The following is an 18,459-nucleotide window of genomic DNA, read 5'->3' on the forward strand; positions in this document are numbered from 1 at the left end:
TCTAAAAGACTTGTTTGGAAATGGAAAGAGGCTTAAAACTGTTAACCTGATATTCCTATTAATAGAATTCTTGGACACAGATTTATACGTAGTTATTGTAATTGCTATGTTAGTGATGTATTAAAAATATGACACTACTTTAGTATAATTTGTTTACTTCAACAGCCATTAATTCATCTAGAACGCATAATATTGGTTGGTCATTAGATGGTTCTGAAATTTAATGGGTATGTTTCATATTTGTATATTTCAAGATTGTAGTCTCAATTTGATGATATAATTACAAACAAATGAGTTTTACAGCATTCAGGTTATTACCTTACTCTAATTCAACCAAATCAGGTTGACTTTTATTGTATAAATAAATCTGTGCACCTAATAGTAAACAATATAGTCCACACAGTTTGAATATGACTTGTGAATAATTTTGTAAATGCAATTAGTTTTTAACTTTGTTCTGAAATATTTAAACAACTAAGACATATTTGATATGATTTGTGCCAAAACTTTTGTTTTTAAATTGAACTTCTAACAATATACCACAGAGGAGGTTACATACAATTTGAAATTTATGAGTACGAAAAATTAAGTACGTAATTTACGTAATTGCATTTGATTTTTAATTAAGTACGGCAATTAACCCGGTTTCCACATTATCTCTTCTTATGATTGTTATATAAATATTGTATAAATAACATATATATCTTAAGAGAAAAATATCTAATTGTAAGTGTACGCTATACAATGAGTGTGGTGAATAATTTTAAATTCGATGCCAATAAAAGTGCGCTTCTAGACCCTCAGGAGGCTAAAGTTAAATAAATAGGTCCTAAAGTTAAATTTTATATTGAAACATTTATATACATTTCTTAGCAACATTCGTATCTAGGCTTCTTAAGAATCGATTATCAAAAAATAATATTGTTTCGTGGCAAATAGTGTTTAAAAACGTCATTTGTTTATTTTTTAGCATAGTTCACAAAAACTTTTTATGCTCAAAATGTTTAAAACTCTTGCAACTGGCGTCAAAGAATAAGCCAGTGTTTGGAACGTGGATTTAGTTCAATTCGATGAACCATGATTATTAATCTACAACTCGTATGTTTCCGAAATGTATAATCAGTGGGACTTTGCTGCTGATTTTTGATTCTATTGCTGGGTTTAATGTTGGGATACAGTATTCGTTACATTGTATTTTCATAATTTTGATTTTCACTGGCCAACTAACATATCTAGAGAAATTCCAATCAAAATTCTTTTCGATGAACTAATAGAATAATAATGAATGAACATGTTTCGTAGATAAGAACAAACAATAAAATTGGAAAGGCGTCACAGTCGTTTATAAAACACAGCCCCACTTACCAGATCGTTACACCAATCAGCATCAACCTGCTGACTTTGATTTAAAACCGATTGTGATTCCAGTGATTGAGCTCGAGATGGCTTTGTATTTATGGCTTTGTGATCCAAAACTGGCGTAATTAAATCGTTTCAAAAACTCGCCACCACTCCGCGCTGCCCGACTTCTCAGATGAAATGAATTGTTCAAAGGTTTATATTTTTCCTTGCTGGTAATTCACTGTTTACATGTACTTTTAAACTGACGGAATTAATTATAAACGTGTCAAAGAAATACTTATAAATGATTTAACAGGTTTCTGTGAGTGATTTTATCCTAATACATTTCTAAGCCAGTTAACAGTGGCCTTTGCACAAGAAAAGTTAATCTACAATTATTATGAACTCTGATAATAAATACATATGCAGTTAGAGAATGCTAAAAACTCAAACTGTAATTTATTATTATTATTAAAATAATGTCACTTTCATTTAATTTATTTTATAATTTATTGTTGGCAATATATGGCTTGAACAGAATAATGATTGTTGTTGTTGAGTGGATCAGACTTTTTTAAATTATTAAACGTAATAATTTACTAGACGCATATTCGTTTAATAATGGCTTCAAAATTTTGTTTTTGAGAATTCTAGTATAAAATGAAACAGACACACTCATACACAAATTCTAGCCGATCTAAACTAAAAGGGGTTCTAAGACAGTACTTATTTACTGCTTGAATAAGTTAGTTAACTGAGCTCAAGCAAAACAGTTTTCAAGATGGCGGTCATTTGCATTTTTGCAACATTTTTATCTGCGTTTTGAAAAATATAAATTAAAATTGACACTGTTATAGAATTCTAAAGGAATTCAAAGTATCATTTACGGGGTTTACTCATTTTGGGGTTTTAAGTTGTAACATTATAAAATTAAATCGTCATAAATAAACATATTTACGTTTGTACAAACAAATTTATATGCTTATAATGTCTTATAAGGTTTCAAGATGATGAAATTTCTAAATAATTGGAATTGTTGATAGTATATTAAACGTCAAACATGAGAGCTAGTGTCCAATATTTGTTATGCAAATAAATCTTCAGTTTTATAATTCAAAACGATAGCTACAAATATACGAGTATTTCATATATTTGTTCTCACTAAACCGGAAGGGATATTTTGTGTATGATTATTCCAAATACTTACCAATTAATTTTAGCGGATATGATTACAAATTACTGCGGTCGTCCTTAAATTATTATCGAGGGCTGGGCAAAATGTGAACCGATCATATAGGCTTTTGAACCCATTTCAAGGGGTCTTTATTGAAAAATAAAACTCACAGTAAGGTAACTCACAGGAAAACTTGTACATGTGATTCCTGTGTATATAAATGCACACCATATAAATGGGTAATCCCATTTATATAAATACAATTGCCAATTACGCCACTTAGTAGAATGGATTTAACTATAAATATTGTATAAGTTTAATTTTTCATTATCTTTACCCTTTCAAAATAATGGGGCTGAAGTTTTGACTCAGTTTAAGCTCAATAGCTAATTTAATATGAACCATCTAACTCGCGTAATACCAGTACTTAAACATTTAAGTATTACCCAATCTTCCAATAAATAAATTTGCATAAACGAAAGATTTGTAGAGAGAGGGAAATATAAAAAAGGAATAGACAATAAGAATCACACTAATATTCGTGCAGACTCGCTTACTGAACACTGAACAGTTCACGTTGATTGAACACAGAGCGCTTTGCCCGTGTAGCGCCTTTGTCTCTTTTCTCGAGTTAATTGAATAAGCCGGTGTTCTTTCTGCTCATTGCCGTGTTTTGGTATTAAATAAATCTACCAATTTGTTAATCTACAAATTGTACGTTTTATTTAAGGAATTTAACGAAAACACGCATTTCTATGCTATTTGTTTTGGTTTAATTTTTAACATCAACCAAGTTGGTTTTTACGCTTTGTTAAAACACCAATTTAATGATTAGTAAGGACCAAGGAAAAAACCACCAACCTAATAACGTCTAACTTTTAAAGTTTAATTACTGTTTAAGTTTTATATGATGTATATTTTATCCTGCATTTAAAAAAGGTCAAGTTTAATCCTTGATTTATACGAGTACATATTTTCCTATGATTAAAGAATTTGTACGTCTAAAGAACGATGTAAAATAATTACAAACAAACAAACGAGAGTTACTATAAAAGAATCTGAGCAATGGAAATCTGTTCACTTTTAAATACATTGGAGGACTTTCCTCTTTTGCGTTATATATTTAAGAATAATGTGTTGATGTAAAATTGTATTGTTCGTTACTCTGTAATGGAAAACTTTGCAATACGGCCGAGATCTGCACAAGTCATAGTTTCTCTTATAGCTAAGTCAGCTGATTTTACCGCTACCAAACATTATTTACCCTATGTAAACAACTATTTTTCTATGTAAACATCTAATGTAACTGTAAAAAACAATCTAGATTCCATCAGTGTGATTCCGTTGTTTATTTTGACAGTCATATATTAAAAGACTGATTTTAACACCAAAAAGAATTAAAAATTAGTGTTACGTTTCCTTATGGAAAAACAATTATTAGAATATAATATGTCAGAGATCACAAGATTTCATGCGGATTTTTTGCATCGGGATGAAAAGTATCGGTCAATACTAGTCTCGAAAATGTTTTTACGGAGCTCGATAGCATTTTCCACACTCGGCTTTCCTCGCGCGTAACTGCAATCAGCAACATGAGTGGAGAGCAAGCTGACTCACCGAAGAAATCCATATAAAAGCAAATCTTGAATAAATATATCCAGAGGAAGAAGGTGTGATCAACTATCTTACTCACCCGGGGTGAAACCTGTGAGAGTTTTAATAGAAAGTAGATTTATTTAAGATTAACATTACTTCAGTGTGCTTATTAAAGAAGTAAAAAAATGTCACTGGTTTTAATTTCAGATTTAGCCTTCATTTAAATATCAATGCAGATGGCTTTCTAAAAAGTACTTGCTTGCCGGAAATTTTCGTAGATAATCTTTACTGAAATTAAATTAGGCTAATTTAGGTTGTCTGCTTATCTGCAAAAATGATCTAAAAATATTTTTTCATCTGACAGCATGCTCGCATAAAATACTCCATTCCTCATTTAGACGTACTATTGAGGTGCCAACTACTTTCTTCTGGCGTAAGCATTATTAATAAACAACTATGTCAGTGGACATAAATACATGTATGGATTTAGAAAATGTATTGCTTACACTGATATGTTAGTTTTAATAAATCGATAAGTGGAGTATCGAAGTACCCGACAGAACCTAAAGAAAGAGTTGCTGCACAGACGGAGAGAGAGGGACGGACTCCTTTAACCTTTTGATCCCAAAATCAATGGATTTCAAGTTTCTAGGACCTTTCTATAGAGTTGACTGACCGATGGATGGAGAATGACACGTTGATTTTAGAAGACCTCATTGAGTCCTTAATAATGATAGCAAACATGTAATGCATGTATGCATACATCAAAAATGTAAACATTTTTAGGCTTCTAACTTCAAATATACCACAAAAAATAATTTTTATTGGAAGTAAAATGAAATTAGTATGTATACAAAAAAATACTAAAATATGTATCTGTGCAACTACGGTTGCATTTTAAAATATGGCGACTAGAGATAATATAAATCAATATTATTACACAGATTTATAATTCAATCTTGTACTAAAAAGCGACTCAAGCAAACATTCATGGAATTTTTAATTTAATACTTTAAACCCCTTTCTGGGTTTTCTGGTCCTTTAGAGCAGATTTGTGGTCGACTTAATTGAGACGATTACAATACGAACAGACAAGGGATAGAATTTAAACGTTTACAAAGAAATATCTCGGGGATTCAAAGGGCTGAAGGTTTTAATGTGCCCGAAACTTTAAGTCTTAAGACATGAAATAGCCTTCAAGTCTCAAAAAATCTCAAAATTCAAAATGTTCTAAAAACCGGGAGCTCACAGAAACTGAGAACTTGAAAAAGACAAGAGCTCACAGAGACAAAGAGACTTACAACTTACCAAAAGTTTTTGTACAATCAATGTTTGGATTATATAAATATAGATCAATGGAAGGAGGTTTAAGGGTACATGACATAGAGTACCATAAAGCAGTTCAATATTGGTCAAATTGATGGTGGCTCAAAGGCGCCAGGCAATATAACTGGCGGTCTTTGAGAGTGGTACAGCAATGTGGAACTTACTTCAATCATATCGGCACCGCACTGCGCCGACCACAATTCTGGAATTTGGCCTGTCCTACTGAAAGACAAGATAATAATCGTGTACAATTCCCCTTAAAATTCTTATGAAAAAATGCAAGTCGTTCAAGGATTGTCTTAAAATAGTGCACTTGCATACACATTTTTTATTAAAGTTCTGAGCCTGTCAAACTGCGCACAGTAGTTTATATTATCAATTTGAATACATAAATGGCAGCCAAATTGTACTATACTTATTTTTGGAAGCTTCGTTTTTATGAGATAGGTAATAAACAAAGAACTTCCATGTTGCTTCTTCAACGAAATGCACTTAAGTAATTAAATAATTATGTTCAATAGTTTACTCAATTAGTTTAAAATAACAATAAAAATTACTTCTCAAACGTAGTCCGGGATGCTTTCAAGATATTTTTATAAAGATTATCTTGTCTAGAATTACAGAGTTCACGGATATTTAGTGATTAATTCCATATTAATCGTGTTAAAACATATTTCATTCCATAGTTTATAAATATATTGTTAAATTGTGTGTATATTTTAGTCAATAATTATTTATTAAACTCAAATGAGCTTTGGTAATCATCTCAAAAAGTAATAAATCATTATTGTGGATTGTTTGTTCAATTCTGTATGGTTGATTATAGACTTTATAATAAAGTTTTTTTCAACCCTTGGATTACATTCATCGTGCATTCACAAAAATTAAACGTTAAATAGAGAAACAATTTGAAATGTATTAAAGTATAATGTCTAAAACTTTACACATCTCATGTTCATACGTCAGAGTGAACACAATTAATATAATAAGTATGAACATAGTAGCCACGTATAAGTTTCCCTGTGGTTTCTCAAACCAATTAAGTAACTGGAAGTTTTTACACTGAAATGGACTATGAGGTTCTGTTTATTATCAGATATTAAACCCCAAGTGGTAGCGAACAGTTGAAGTCAAAGATAAACAGAACTACACACAGCAGTGTTAGCCGAACTTTGAGCTCCTGGGTGTCTTGTTCATTGGATTACATGTACTACACGTCAGCGAGAGATTTTGACACTGGGAAGAACTACGAGGTTTTAGAACTACATGTTATTTAAATTGTTATTTAAAGTTATTAGTTATTAAAATGTATTTTTTACATCAAGATAATAAAATGTGTCTGTAGAAACTGAAATTTAAAAAAGCCTCAATCACACGACAAACAGCTCAAAATCAACGTTTTAAATTTTACCTTGCGTGATGTGGGCAACCATTGTGATCCTACCGTCTTGTGGGCTGACAACACTGGAAGAAGTCCTCTCTTCAAAATTCCTGGGAATACACAATGATTGAGTTTGACTTGGAATGAGCACATCAATCATGTTTGCGTCAACATTTCCTCAGGCATTTATGGTCTGAGGTCCTTAGGAAAATTCTGTCCGAGTCAGAAACTGGTTACGGCGTATTATGGCTTAATTTACCCCTATTTGTCCTACAGAGTAGCCCTGTGGGGAGTGTACGCACTCTCAGAGAGCATTCAAACTCCTAAAAAGAGCGATTCAAATAATAGCAAAAACAAAATTCAAAGTCGTGCAGGCAAGCTCTCAAGGAATTGGTCGTGTCTCTACATTTTGGAAACCACTTTGTTTAGTATGTATAAGTGTGCCGTAACCAGAGGCCGTGACATACATATGCGTGAGACTAAGATTAAATCTGCCTGTAGACTCACGTCATGATCATCCTAAAGCAATAACTTAAATCTCTTAAATTTATACACAAAAACGGGTTGTAGTAATACAACTTCGGAAAGGGAGGAGATCAATAAAGGTATAAAAGTACTTGGCTGCCGGCCAGTCTACCTCTGGAGTTACAAAACTGATGACGTCATCAGAATTCCTATTCAGCATTGACTTTGAAGTATTTTTGATATTAAAGATTTCAACTGTCTGAAAATTACGTTTTTTTAAATATCAGTAACCCAGTCAGTTTTGCATTTAGGTATACTTGTGGGCACATTTTTCAACTCAAATGAAACTATTTCGATAAAGTTGACTTTATCTGTGAGAGAAATTGCCTAGTAAGAAATTCAATTCAAGTCCACCTTATTAAAATTATACTTCGTGGGCTAATAAAATAAGAAGACATTACAATTGAAAAAGTTCATGTTATGTCAGAAGGAGCAAGCCCGTAAGGGTCCTTAAGACGTGCTGCCTACTCGCTGTTTACATTTTGGCCTGTATTTACCGGTATAATCGAGCATTTAGTTTACTTACTCATGCAATGGACTTATAGGGACAAAAGCTACATTATAACCAAAATTCCCTGAAAATTTGGGTTATACTCATATTTACCCACAAGCCTCTATGGGGTTATGTGAATTAAAACTTTTCTTGTCTTCAACAAACTGATCGAATAATCAGTATTATAACGTAAGAAGTGAAATAGTTTGAGAAGAGAAATCGCTTCAGCGACCAACTTCCAAAGAGGTGAAGTTCGAAAACTTCTGTTAACAAATGAGCAGCATCAGAAAAGAGTTGTCGAGGAATCAGCCGTGCACCTCATTAAGTGCCATATAATAACGTCTCCTGTCACCTCATTTCGAAGTGTTTGAGAAGTGGAAAGTTAATGTTAAAAGATTAAACTTAATTTAACACTAGTTGTATTCCATGTCTTAATCACATTTGAGAAATTGTAAAGCATGATAAAAGCTTGCTTGGACTATAGAGCTCTCCATTACCCCCAACTGACTCAAATACAGCTTACCCTTAACTTGCGTGGGTCACTGGTAGAGATCCAGGTGGGGAGGTTCATCCTGAAACAGACCACAACGTCTTAGTCGCTACTATTAGGTACCTTAGCGAGTGCTGCGCATATCCTATGTGTCATTCCAGAACCTGACAAACTTTATTGAGTTTCAAGCTGCATAATTATATCGATAATGAACTCTACAGTATAATTTATATGTTTAGACTTTTACGAAGATGTATTTACACTCAGATACTGAAATACAATGTAATGTACAAGTAGCTTCAAAGGAAATAAATAAATTACGTGTTAGAAAATGGTTCAAAAGATGGTTTTAAGTAAATAACACTACTTTCTCTTTTATTTTTAGTTTTTGATAGATGAAGTGTTTTGATTTACCTATTAAAAATAAAATTTGAACTAAAAATTTAAATTTTAAGCTACAGGTATATTTTTTTGTAAATTTTAGATAAGTGTAGTGTGATTCAACTATTTAATGGTAAAAAATTTTGAAATCCCACTTTAAAATGTTTAAAGTTTAACGTGATTTACTTACTTAAAAAAATATTTTATGAATTTTAAACATGATTTAAAATTTGTAACTCAATTTTTTAAAATCCTCATCAGTGTTTTCATTCAACGTCAAGAGTGTTTCTTTATTTGAAGTAGAATGTTTATAAATGTTTAATAAATATTACATTTATTTTCAATAGATTTATCATGAATTATTAATCACTATGTTGTGGTGTTTTTAATTCACGTTTAAATATTTAATTATCCTCTAAACACAACATTTAATGACGATTAATATCTCTGTTGCCATCCATAACTTGTTTATATTACTAAGCTTACTGCAATAAAACTGTCATGAAAGGTTGATTCCATAATGCTTTCAGGAAGTTTAATGCCAATTCTGATATCGGATTGTGACAACCGACATTAGTCTATGTCACACGTTACAATCACTTTCTTGTCTTTTATTTTACTGAAGGATATCTCTATCGCGATGCACGAGCTTATGGCTATGTTTAATACGTGCAGAACCACATTGCAGATGTAGAAACCAAGTCTAAAGTCGGCATACCAAACTTAATGAACGTTAGGTTAATCTCAGTTTAAACATAGCCAGTCAATATTTAAGATATAGATAGTGAGTACATAAATAATTTCTTGCCTATTGATGCCTGTTATATTTCTGCCAAATTACGAATCCGATAACCCATATAACCGATTATTATACAGAATATTCGTTAACGATAACTTAAAACATTTGATTTCAACAGTACTGTGCTTATGTAATATGACTGGACATTTTGCCTGAATTCGGATGAATTTTACCTTATGACGTCCTATAAAAGGGAGTAATCAACAATTAATGTTGCTTGAGCAATGTGATATTTCATTTAATGTTTAATGGCAGCAAGATTTCAGTTTAATTTAAGATCTAAAAACGTACTGAAATGTGTTAGCCCTTCAAAACAAGGGCTCAAGATACGTGCCAAAAAGTAGCAAGTAATTCAACGTTAGTGTAGTATTATTATTATTAATTTTTAAAAATATAGGTACTAACTAACTACACATATTGAAGAGTCAACGAATAGTAGACTTATTACAAGTTTATTTATATAGTATATAAAACAATTTAAGCGTAAGCAGCGCTACGCGTCGCGGAAAAACGCTTCGCTGAAGTTGCATGGAAAATTGCACTTTTATATCTCATTTTATTATTGAGATGTCGTGCGGACAGATACACAGAAACAAAGTCATGCAAAAAAGAAATACTTTACATCCACGGCAAGCGAACAGAAATTGTGCTAGCTTACAGAGTGATAGGATTCAATGAATCTCAGACGATTCCATGGTTGAACATGGACCATAATAGTTTCATACAAAATTTAAAGTTAACTGAAGAAATTGTTCTCGAGGTATCATGCCACATGATACTTTCACATTCATTTAATTGTAAAGTTTCATAACAGTCTTCAAATAATAAAAATTCCAGTGAGGCTGGCAGAATACTAGAACGCAAGAGTCACTGAAATAAAATTGTTATTGACTTTTAACACTTTATATTTAAATTTTCTATTTTATTATTTTTATTTTACTCTACGAATACAAATCTTACACGTTAACATCTAATATGATTGTGCTCTATTTATTTACACATCTATTTATTATACTACCTTCTCGTTGCTACAATGGCTACCCAAAAGACCAATGTAAAGATATTTTTAAGTCCTATAGAGTGTCATAGATCATCATCTAACTATGTGTTGCCAGTGTGCAGTGCAAGTATATAGGACAGTTCGTTTTGAAGATATCGTGGGATCAAACAGACGGATAGAAAGGAAATTTTCAGCCCCTCGAGTAACAGAATATGCTAATGATCAGCCAATATTGACGCAGTATATCAAGTCAAGCATACATTTTTAAATAACATAAACCAATGATAGTTATACGCATTGCAATACGAGTAACGTAATTGTGATATGATTACATGTAATAGGATGGAGTACAGCGAACACCAGACAGACTAGCAGATGTTTGGCTTGGAAGAAGTCCAGAGCGACAACAGGCGGTGTCAACGACAATTGTCACCAATACTTTGGCCTGGCAGACACTACACTCTGTCCAGAAGACAGTGAACCCTGAAGTAATACGGACTCTAGCCAAACCCAAGAGCTCTTGCCCCTCCTGTTACAGCCCTTATAGTTTCAGGCAATAATGAATCCTCTCCATAATGTTATATAAATATATGTATATATATATATGTATATATATATATGTATATATATATATATGTATATATATATATACATATATACATATATATATATATATATATATATATATATATATATATATATATATATATATATGTATACTTAACAGGGCCAAACGCATGTATGATTGGTGAAGAAATAAAAAATTCTATTCTATTCTATATATGAAGATATATGTATCATTTAGTTAAGTCAAAATTACTATCAAAGAATGTTGAAATTAACTAATAACCACAAAAATCCCTAAATTACATTTAAGGAATGTATTCAAATTTATTTTGTGATTAATAATACTTGCCACTGGCGGAACCTATGAGCTCAAATATTTAGCTTAACTAAAGAGTAAGTACAACATTTACATATAATTAATAGTTTTAACATGGTAGTCAAAAACGAGATAAAATTTACAGGATACTTTATATTTTCTTTAAAGGTCATAACGATGTAAATGTCAAGGACTCTAACTACTGATCACATTTAAGCTCCTTAACAAAATGTACATGACCAATTTTTATACATCGTCCCATAGTAATTGTCTATCAAGGTGCATTCCCAGAATCATGGAGGGGGATTATTAGCTTCTAACAGGCTGTTCTGTTTACAATTACAATTCGGTGTTAATTGTGTTCTCACTGGAAGTTTAAGATTGGAACAGTTGTTTCAAATTTAACATCTTTGAGACATGTTTAACGTATGTGTTAAGTTTAACAAAATGTGATTGAGGATATTGGATATTTACATTTCGGATATAGAGTAATATTAATGAAATTAGTAGTAAATTTATAAATTCTGCCAAAATATTCGTTCTTTTGATTACAAAATAAGCTAATTAGAATTCTAAAGAAAATAAAAAAATCAATTTTTATTATATGACTAGGTAAAGTAAATATAATATGTTAGTTCAGGTTAGGTTATCGCTAATTGTACATTAGCTAGAGATTCTCCAGTTTTCTTTTTATGGTAAAAGTTATCAATTTGGTAAAAGACTTGGTAAATTTTGTAAAAGATAAAAGTGGGATAAAAAGATATAATCTAATCCAACCGAAGCTTTGATTAAATGTTCTAAATACCCAGTATTTTAAAACATTCCATACAATATTTATAAAATAGGTCTATTCATCCCCTCCTTCACAAGAAATATGAACTGATATATATGTCAAAGTAATGTATGTAACCCAAAAATTCTAATTTGGGTATACTACTGCATAGGTGGTATAGAAACAAGTAATAATAAAGTAATAACTCTCAACTTAAAAACAATGAATAGTAAGCTAAAGCTTATTCCCGAGAAGTGTCAAACATTTAACATTACTCTTACAAATACCTAATAAAAGTGGCAGGAAATCGTAAGAGCGGTAATCGCTAGAGCTGAGTTAGCTGTTCGAATAAATCAAAGCAATTGGATTGTTACGGCTATAATAAAATGGATGGTATAATGGTTTAAGGGAACAAAAGAGGTTATACCGTACTGACTTAATCCAAAACTGATGACGACGAGAACATGTTTTTTAGAAATTTTTGTGACTATTGAACATAATTATTACGTGATTATAAACTAGCCTTATATCTGTAATTATAAACTTTAATACATTAATCAATTTGTACTTTAAAAAGTGTTTTAATAAAAAATATGTCTAAATTGTAAATAGTTGTGAAATAAATTGAATTAATGAATTTCTTTAATTTCAATTTGTTTATTTAAATTTTAAACTTAAAAAGATCCTTCTTGCTTAAATTCTTAAAACAAGAATTCATATAACTTACGTATTATTGAGCTCATCGTTCACTATATTGTACAAAAAGTTGGCAAAATTTGAACAGCTTCTCAAATCTTTGTCTAAAGTTTGTTGTTGACGATGGTTGACTGGAAAAAATAACAGGATTTTTGAGATTTGCCAACGTTATGTTCGTAACATATAAGAAACGTTTTGTAACATAAAGTGTTGGTTTTCAATGTTTTACAACACTGAAATTGAGATATTATTATATATGTCACCTAATTTCAAGATTTAATGGAAGTCTTTTAGTTTGTAAGTACTTTATTTATTATGGTACTTTATTATAGTTGGTAAATAAAAATAAATAATGAGAGGTCAATCTTTACTTATTTTAAATTTAAGAATAGGTAATTTTATCTTATATTCCAAAATTAAAAATAGGAATTGTGCACCTGCACGCCGTAGGTTGGGTTTGGATTAATAAAGACAGACTTTCTAGCTTCGTGATGTTAAGTAGAATTAGTTAAAGTTGATGATAATTTGCTAATTTTTGCCTTGAAATACTTTAATAAGAAAAATCTTTATAACTGGGTTTACAGACAGGCGTATTTTTATTTATATTAATTGTCAATGTTCTATAAAATGAAACCTCGCTACTCTTATACATATAGCTACTTTTATAATTCTTTTTATATTATTGCTTTTTAGTCTATGACTATATGTGATGATTTTTTATTTATACAGAGTTTTTTATATCATTATTATGCTTGGCCAAATAAAAACCTAATCCGTGAACAGACAACAAACATCAAAAGAATTTTAATAAGCTTTATATTTTCCTCTTGTACGAATTAAAAAAAGTTTCCAAAACAAAAAAAAATAGGGAAAATGCATAGTATCTTTTTGATTTTTTCCATATAATAATAATTATTAACCCAAAACATCCGTATCGAACTAGGGTGTTACTTTTATTTCGTCATCAATTATCTCAGAACCAAAAAAATTAGATGTGTGCTGTGGAAGTTTGTCGGCGTTCTGTTTATAATCAGAACTTAAATTTCCGAACTATGAACAAACAACAAAAGTTATATCAGGGTAAACAAAACTAAACTTCCCACACTGTATTATCCGATCTGATACCGTTCTAGCTGTTGTGTTTTATGACTCTTTCGAACTTTGCTATACGTTGTATAAGTAATAAAACTTTGCCATTGTAAACGAGATGTATAGGATTGCAGAAATATATTTCTTGACAATGCTTGTGTGCATAATAGTAGTAACATATTAAAGCTAAAATGATTTTTCATATTTTGCTGTTACCCATGGAACACTACACATAATTGGTGTGATTTTCCAAGACCTTTATGTAATTATAACCTTACTGTGGCTAACCGAAATCATTATTTTGCATTTGATAATAATATGAATGTTACATATAAATCAAGCCCCTGGTATCTGCAATATTACATATTATGTGAAGTTTACAGGAGAACATTATTTGAAATTTACTGGCTAAACATTGTTTTGTGATACCAGATAACATTCAGAAACTTCAAGATCATAAAACCTAGTTTTAAATTATGTTGCCAGACAAAAGTTAATAAGATTTTTGATCATCATATGTAACCATAAGCAATTGAAATGACGATACTATAAGTTTTTAACGGTGTTCATTTATAAAAAAAGAAGATTAGTACTGGTAAAGTGGAAATAAAATCGCGCTGTGGAATTTCCCAGAAGCGATTTACCTCCTGGTATTGTGGTTGAGAATGATTCACCCCAGTTAACTGGATACCAAACACAAACAATGAAGGGTCGGCTGTTCTGCGTGTTTGTATTAAACTTCATCTGTTTGCTCGCTCGATTACAACTTTCAGCCTTAGAGAGCTATCACAGTTTTATAAATTTTGATAAATCCAGTTTCACGTTTATTTGTATTTATCAAGTTAATTGATAAACCACTTTTTAATACATCGCACGAGTCAATATGAAGACTCTTTTATTTATAAGAGGCACACAACCTCCCCCCCCCCTCAGTATTGTGTACTAGGTTGTCTTCCTACTTGTTTTATATTATTAAAATAATGTAATACAGTTAATAGTTCTAATGTAAATACCAACAATAATGTTGGACTTTAAAACCAATCATTAATGGTTATTTCAACGATCAACGATTTATTGAGCTATCTTAATCGTATTATTTAAAAGTATTTTACCATTAATCTGCTCGATTGAAAAAACTCCAAAATGAATAATAAATTAAAAGAGGGCTACTAAGTACCAAGCCTCCGAACCTAGTACATAGCAAGGATTTGCTCATAAACGTTTGAATAGGTTATATAAAAGAAATATTAACTAACACCAATATACTTGCTCCTATTGTACGAGTACACACGTGAAAAGTAATATATTCCTCAACTTTATAACAAGTCTTCGGTTCTGAATATGAGCCTCGGAAATCCGGTCTGACCAAGTAAGGTTTATCTTGAAGGATAAACTCACAGAAAATTTAAACAACTTTTCTCCTTTTCTCCTGGTAATAACTTCCCAAACACATTTAAAGGTTACACTCTGATACCATGAGTAGAACTGAGGTAAAATTATTATTTATTTAATTTACAAGGGGTATTGCTAGCAGTATTATTCTCGCATTATATCTTTTTTAATGCTCGATTTTTGTCAATTTATGGAATACGTTGAATGATAAAATGTTAAGAGATACTAAATTAAGCCTTCTAACCGTATTAACACTGATAGATGTGTCGGTCAGGGATAGTAAAAATTAACTCTTTTTATTCATCTGACCTGTTTATTAATTCAATGTCCTATTTCGTTCTGTGTTATTATATACTTTTCAGAAACGTGTATGGCCACTTCATTTAAACTATTTGTGATAGAAAAATAGGGCAAAAAGTTAACTATTCTTTTTCGATAGCTGGAACAGTTATTTTAATTTGTGTACAGTTCCAAAAAACAGTTATCTGTAGTCACATTGTGCAATGGCCAAATGAAAAATTTTGGCCCAAAACGGGGCGACAAATATTTTAAAAACTTGTTATATATATCAAACCTATATAAAACCTGAGGCATACGTAAATACTGTCTAGTTACGTATGCCACACCAAGTCTGGTTTGGATCAGTTAGAAAATATAGCAGCAGTTATCGTTTTAACTCTTTTTGGTGCTACGTTATTGTAAAATCTAACGTCTTATAATACAAAATGAATATGAATTAAGAATTCAAAACCCGCCTTCAGCTTTGTTGTACGACGTAAATCTAGTTGCATTGTTGAAACTAAAACTGGACTGTTCATTTTAGTAAGTTTGACTGGCCGACATATTGAAACCGATATCAAAATGATTGCGTACTTATACTGTACAAGATGTTTTATTATGTTGTACATAAACGCTAAAACCGAAAATTCCAATAAAACACGTCTTCTTGTACAGGTAAGTCGAATATACTGAAAATATACGACCTAGGCTATATTCCAAACCAATGATTAGTATGACTTCTTCTAAAGGCAAATATAATTCTTATATGGACCTTTAATTTAACCTTTTTCGTAAATGTGATCGAGTATCGTGTTTTTGTATAAGAAAGCTCTAAATAGGTTTTAAAAATGGACTTTTAATTGATTTAAATATACAATTTTGTATTTCTAGAAGAGGGAAATTGAACAGTAAGTTGTGATGTACTGTTAGCTAGTAAATAATTTATTCTAAAATGTTTATTTATTCAAAATATTATTTATAAATTGTTCATAGTTACGAATATCTTTGACATGGTTAAATAAATATTGTTATATAAATTTAGCAACTTTATTAAAAATGTGCATCTGTTTTGTATAATATTGAGGAAATGATATTAACAGGAATCAGGTATACATTAATAAATATAATGAATTTAGTTTCTATCTTACTAGATATTATGGCAGACTTAATTTAACCAATTTTATGAATTATTGTTGAGCAATGTATATCCTCTCATTTCCAAGATAGGCAAAAACACAATATAAATTTAATAGAGTTCAACCTCTAAGAATAAACATCCTTAAAATAGTTCTCTGGATTAGTAATTTAAATAGTATTTTTAATTGTTATTCGGTACAGCTTCTATTCGAAAGAATTATTTAAAAGTCTTTTCTCTAAAATTAACACGAGTCTTTCATTGCAAACCGAATCCTCTCTCTGGGTTTAATTCCTTTTATTTCAGAATACTTAAACCACTTTTATTTCAGCGATTTTTAGTTTAGGTAGTGTAAAGAATTTAACTATAATTTATTATATTTTTATATTAAAGATGTTGCTTTATAAAATTAAAACAAAATTGAAAGGGCTCTTTGAATTTCTTTATGGCGTATTATTTTATTTATATTCCTGTCACAAAAAAAATCAATGCAGTATCCGTAATTAATTTAACATCAACCGAGGTTAGTTTATTTGCGAACAAACGTCTAAAGGATGTGGTTGCTAGAGCAGGAATGCGGTTAATTAGAATTTTAGTGATAAAACCAAAAGTAAAAGATCAGGAAATGATATTATAAACACTAAGGTACTTTTGATATAAGAATTTTGCTCTCATTAAAATAAATCTTGCTTTAGCACAGTTAAACAAAATTGAAAAGTGTAGCTAATTTCTTTATAAGTAAATAATGCAATCTATATTATTCATATTAAAAAAGTCTGATAGTTTTTTTTAAAGAAGAGATAAAAGAAAAGTCAGATGACTTGATTACCTAGAAAAGCACGAATCTATGTAAATTAGTTAATTTTGAAGTCAACTTAAGAGCCAGATTGAGATCCACAGTGCCAAAAACGATGCAACAGCTAATACAAACTTCAGTTGTATTCCCTTATCGAAGCAAGTACGGCTTCAATCGTAAAATTATAATTTAATACATTCTACTAGTTTCTTGTTATTGGAATATAATAACTTACTTAATTTAAAAACAAACACTCTAATAATCATTGAATTTTATTTTTGTGAGATCTTTTGTGCTTTGTGGTTGTGATGATATGTTCATTGAACGCGAAAGGCCTCACAAAAATATAATTCAATGATTATTGGAGTGTTAAAAAAATTAATTATCATTCAATGTTTACTTTTTAATTACTCAATTCCATCAATGCTATTGCATTATAATTTTAAATGGTCGTTTATATTATCATTGTAAATTTTTTAAATGTCTGTACAGGGTGGCTGTATATAGAAGGCAAAGGCTCTCACTCACTCACGCAATTATCAGGTACGGATTTCCCACTAGGTACACTATATAGGTCAGTGCCTAGGGGAGGCACGCCTCAGGGGCGGCACGACAAGACGTCTGGTCCGAACACTGTCTTGTCTGAAAACGGCAGTCAAGGAGCGCTCGCATAGCAATATTGAACAAAAAACATAATTACAGTAATGGCAATTCATTTTCTAACCTTTCCGTTCAATCGTGCAGATTATTATTACAAGACCACTGTAGGCTATTGTTTTACTGCATGAGGTATATTTTAAGGTTTTAAATTAACGGTTGGCAACACAGTCTATCACCTTCAGTAGTGTTTAGTGACTTGTGTCTGTCAAGTAGATCTTTTTTAATTTACATTCATTAATTGGCCTCATAAT

Source organism: Homalodisca vitripennis, chromosome 1 (genome assembly GCF_021130785.1).
Source record: "Homalodisca vitripennis isolate AUS2020 chromosome 1, UT_GWSS_2.1, whole genome shotgun sequence".
NCBI lineage: Eukaryota > Metazoa > Arthropoda > Insecta > Hemiptera > Cicadellidae > Homalodisca > Homalodisca vitripennis.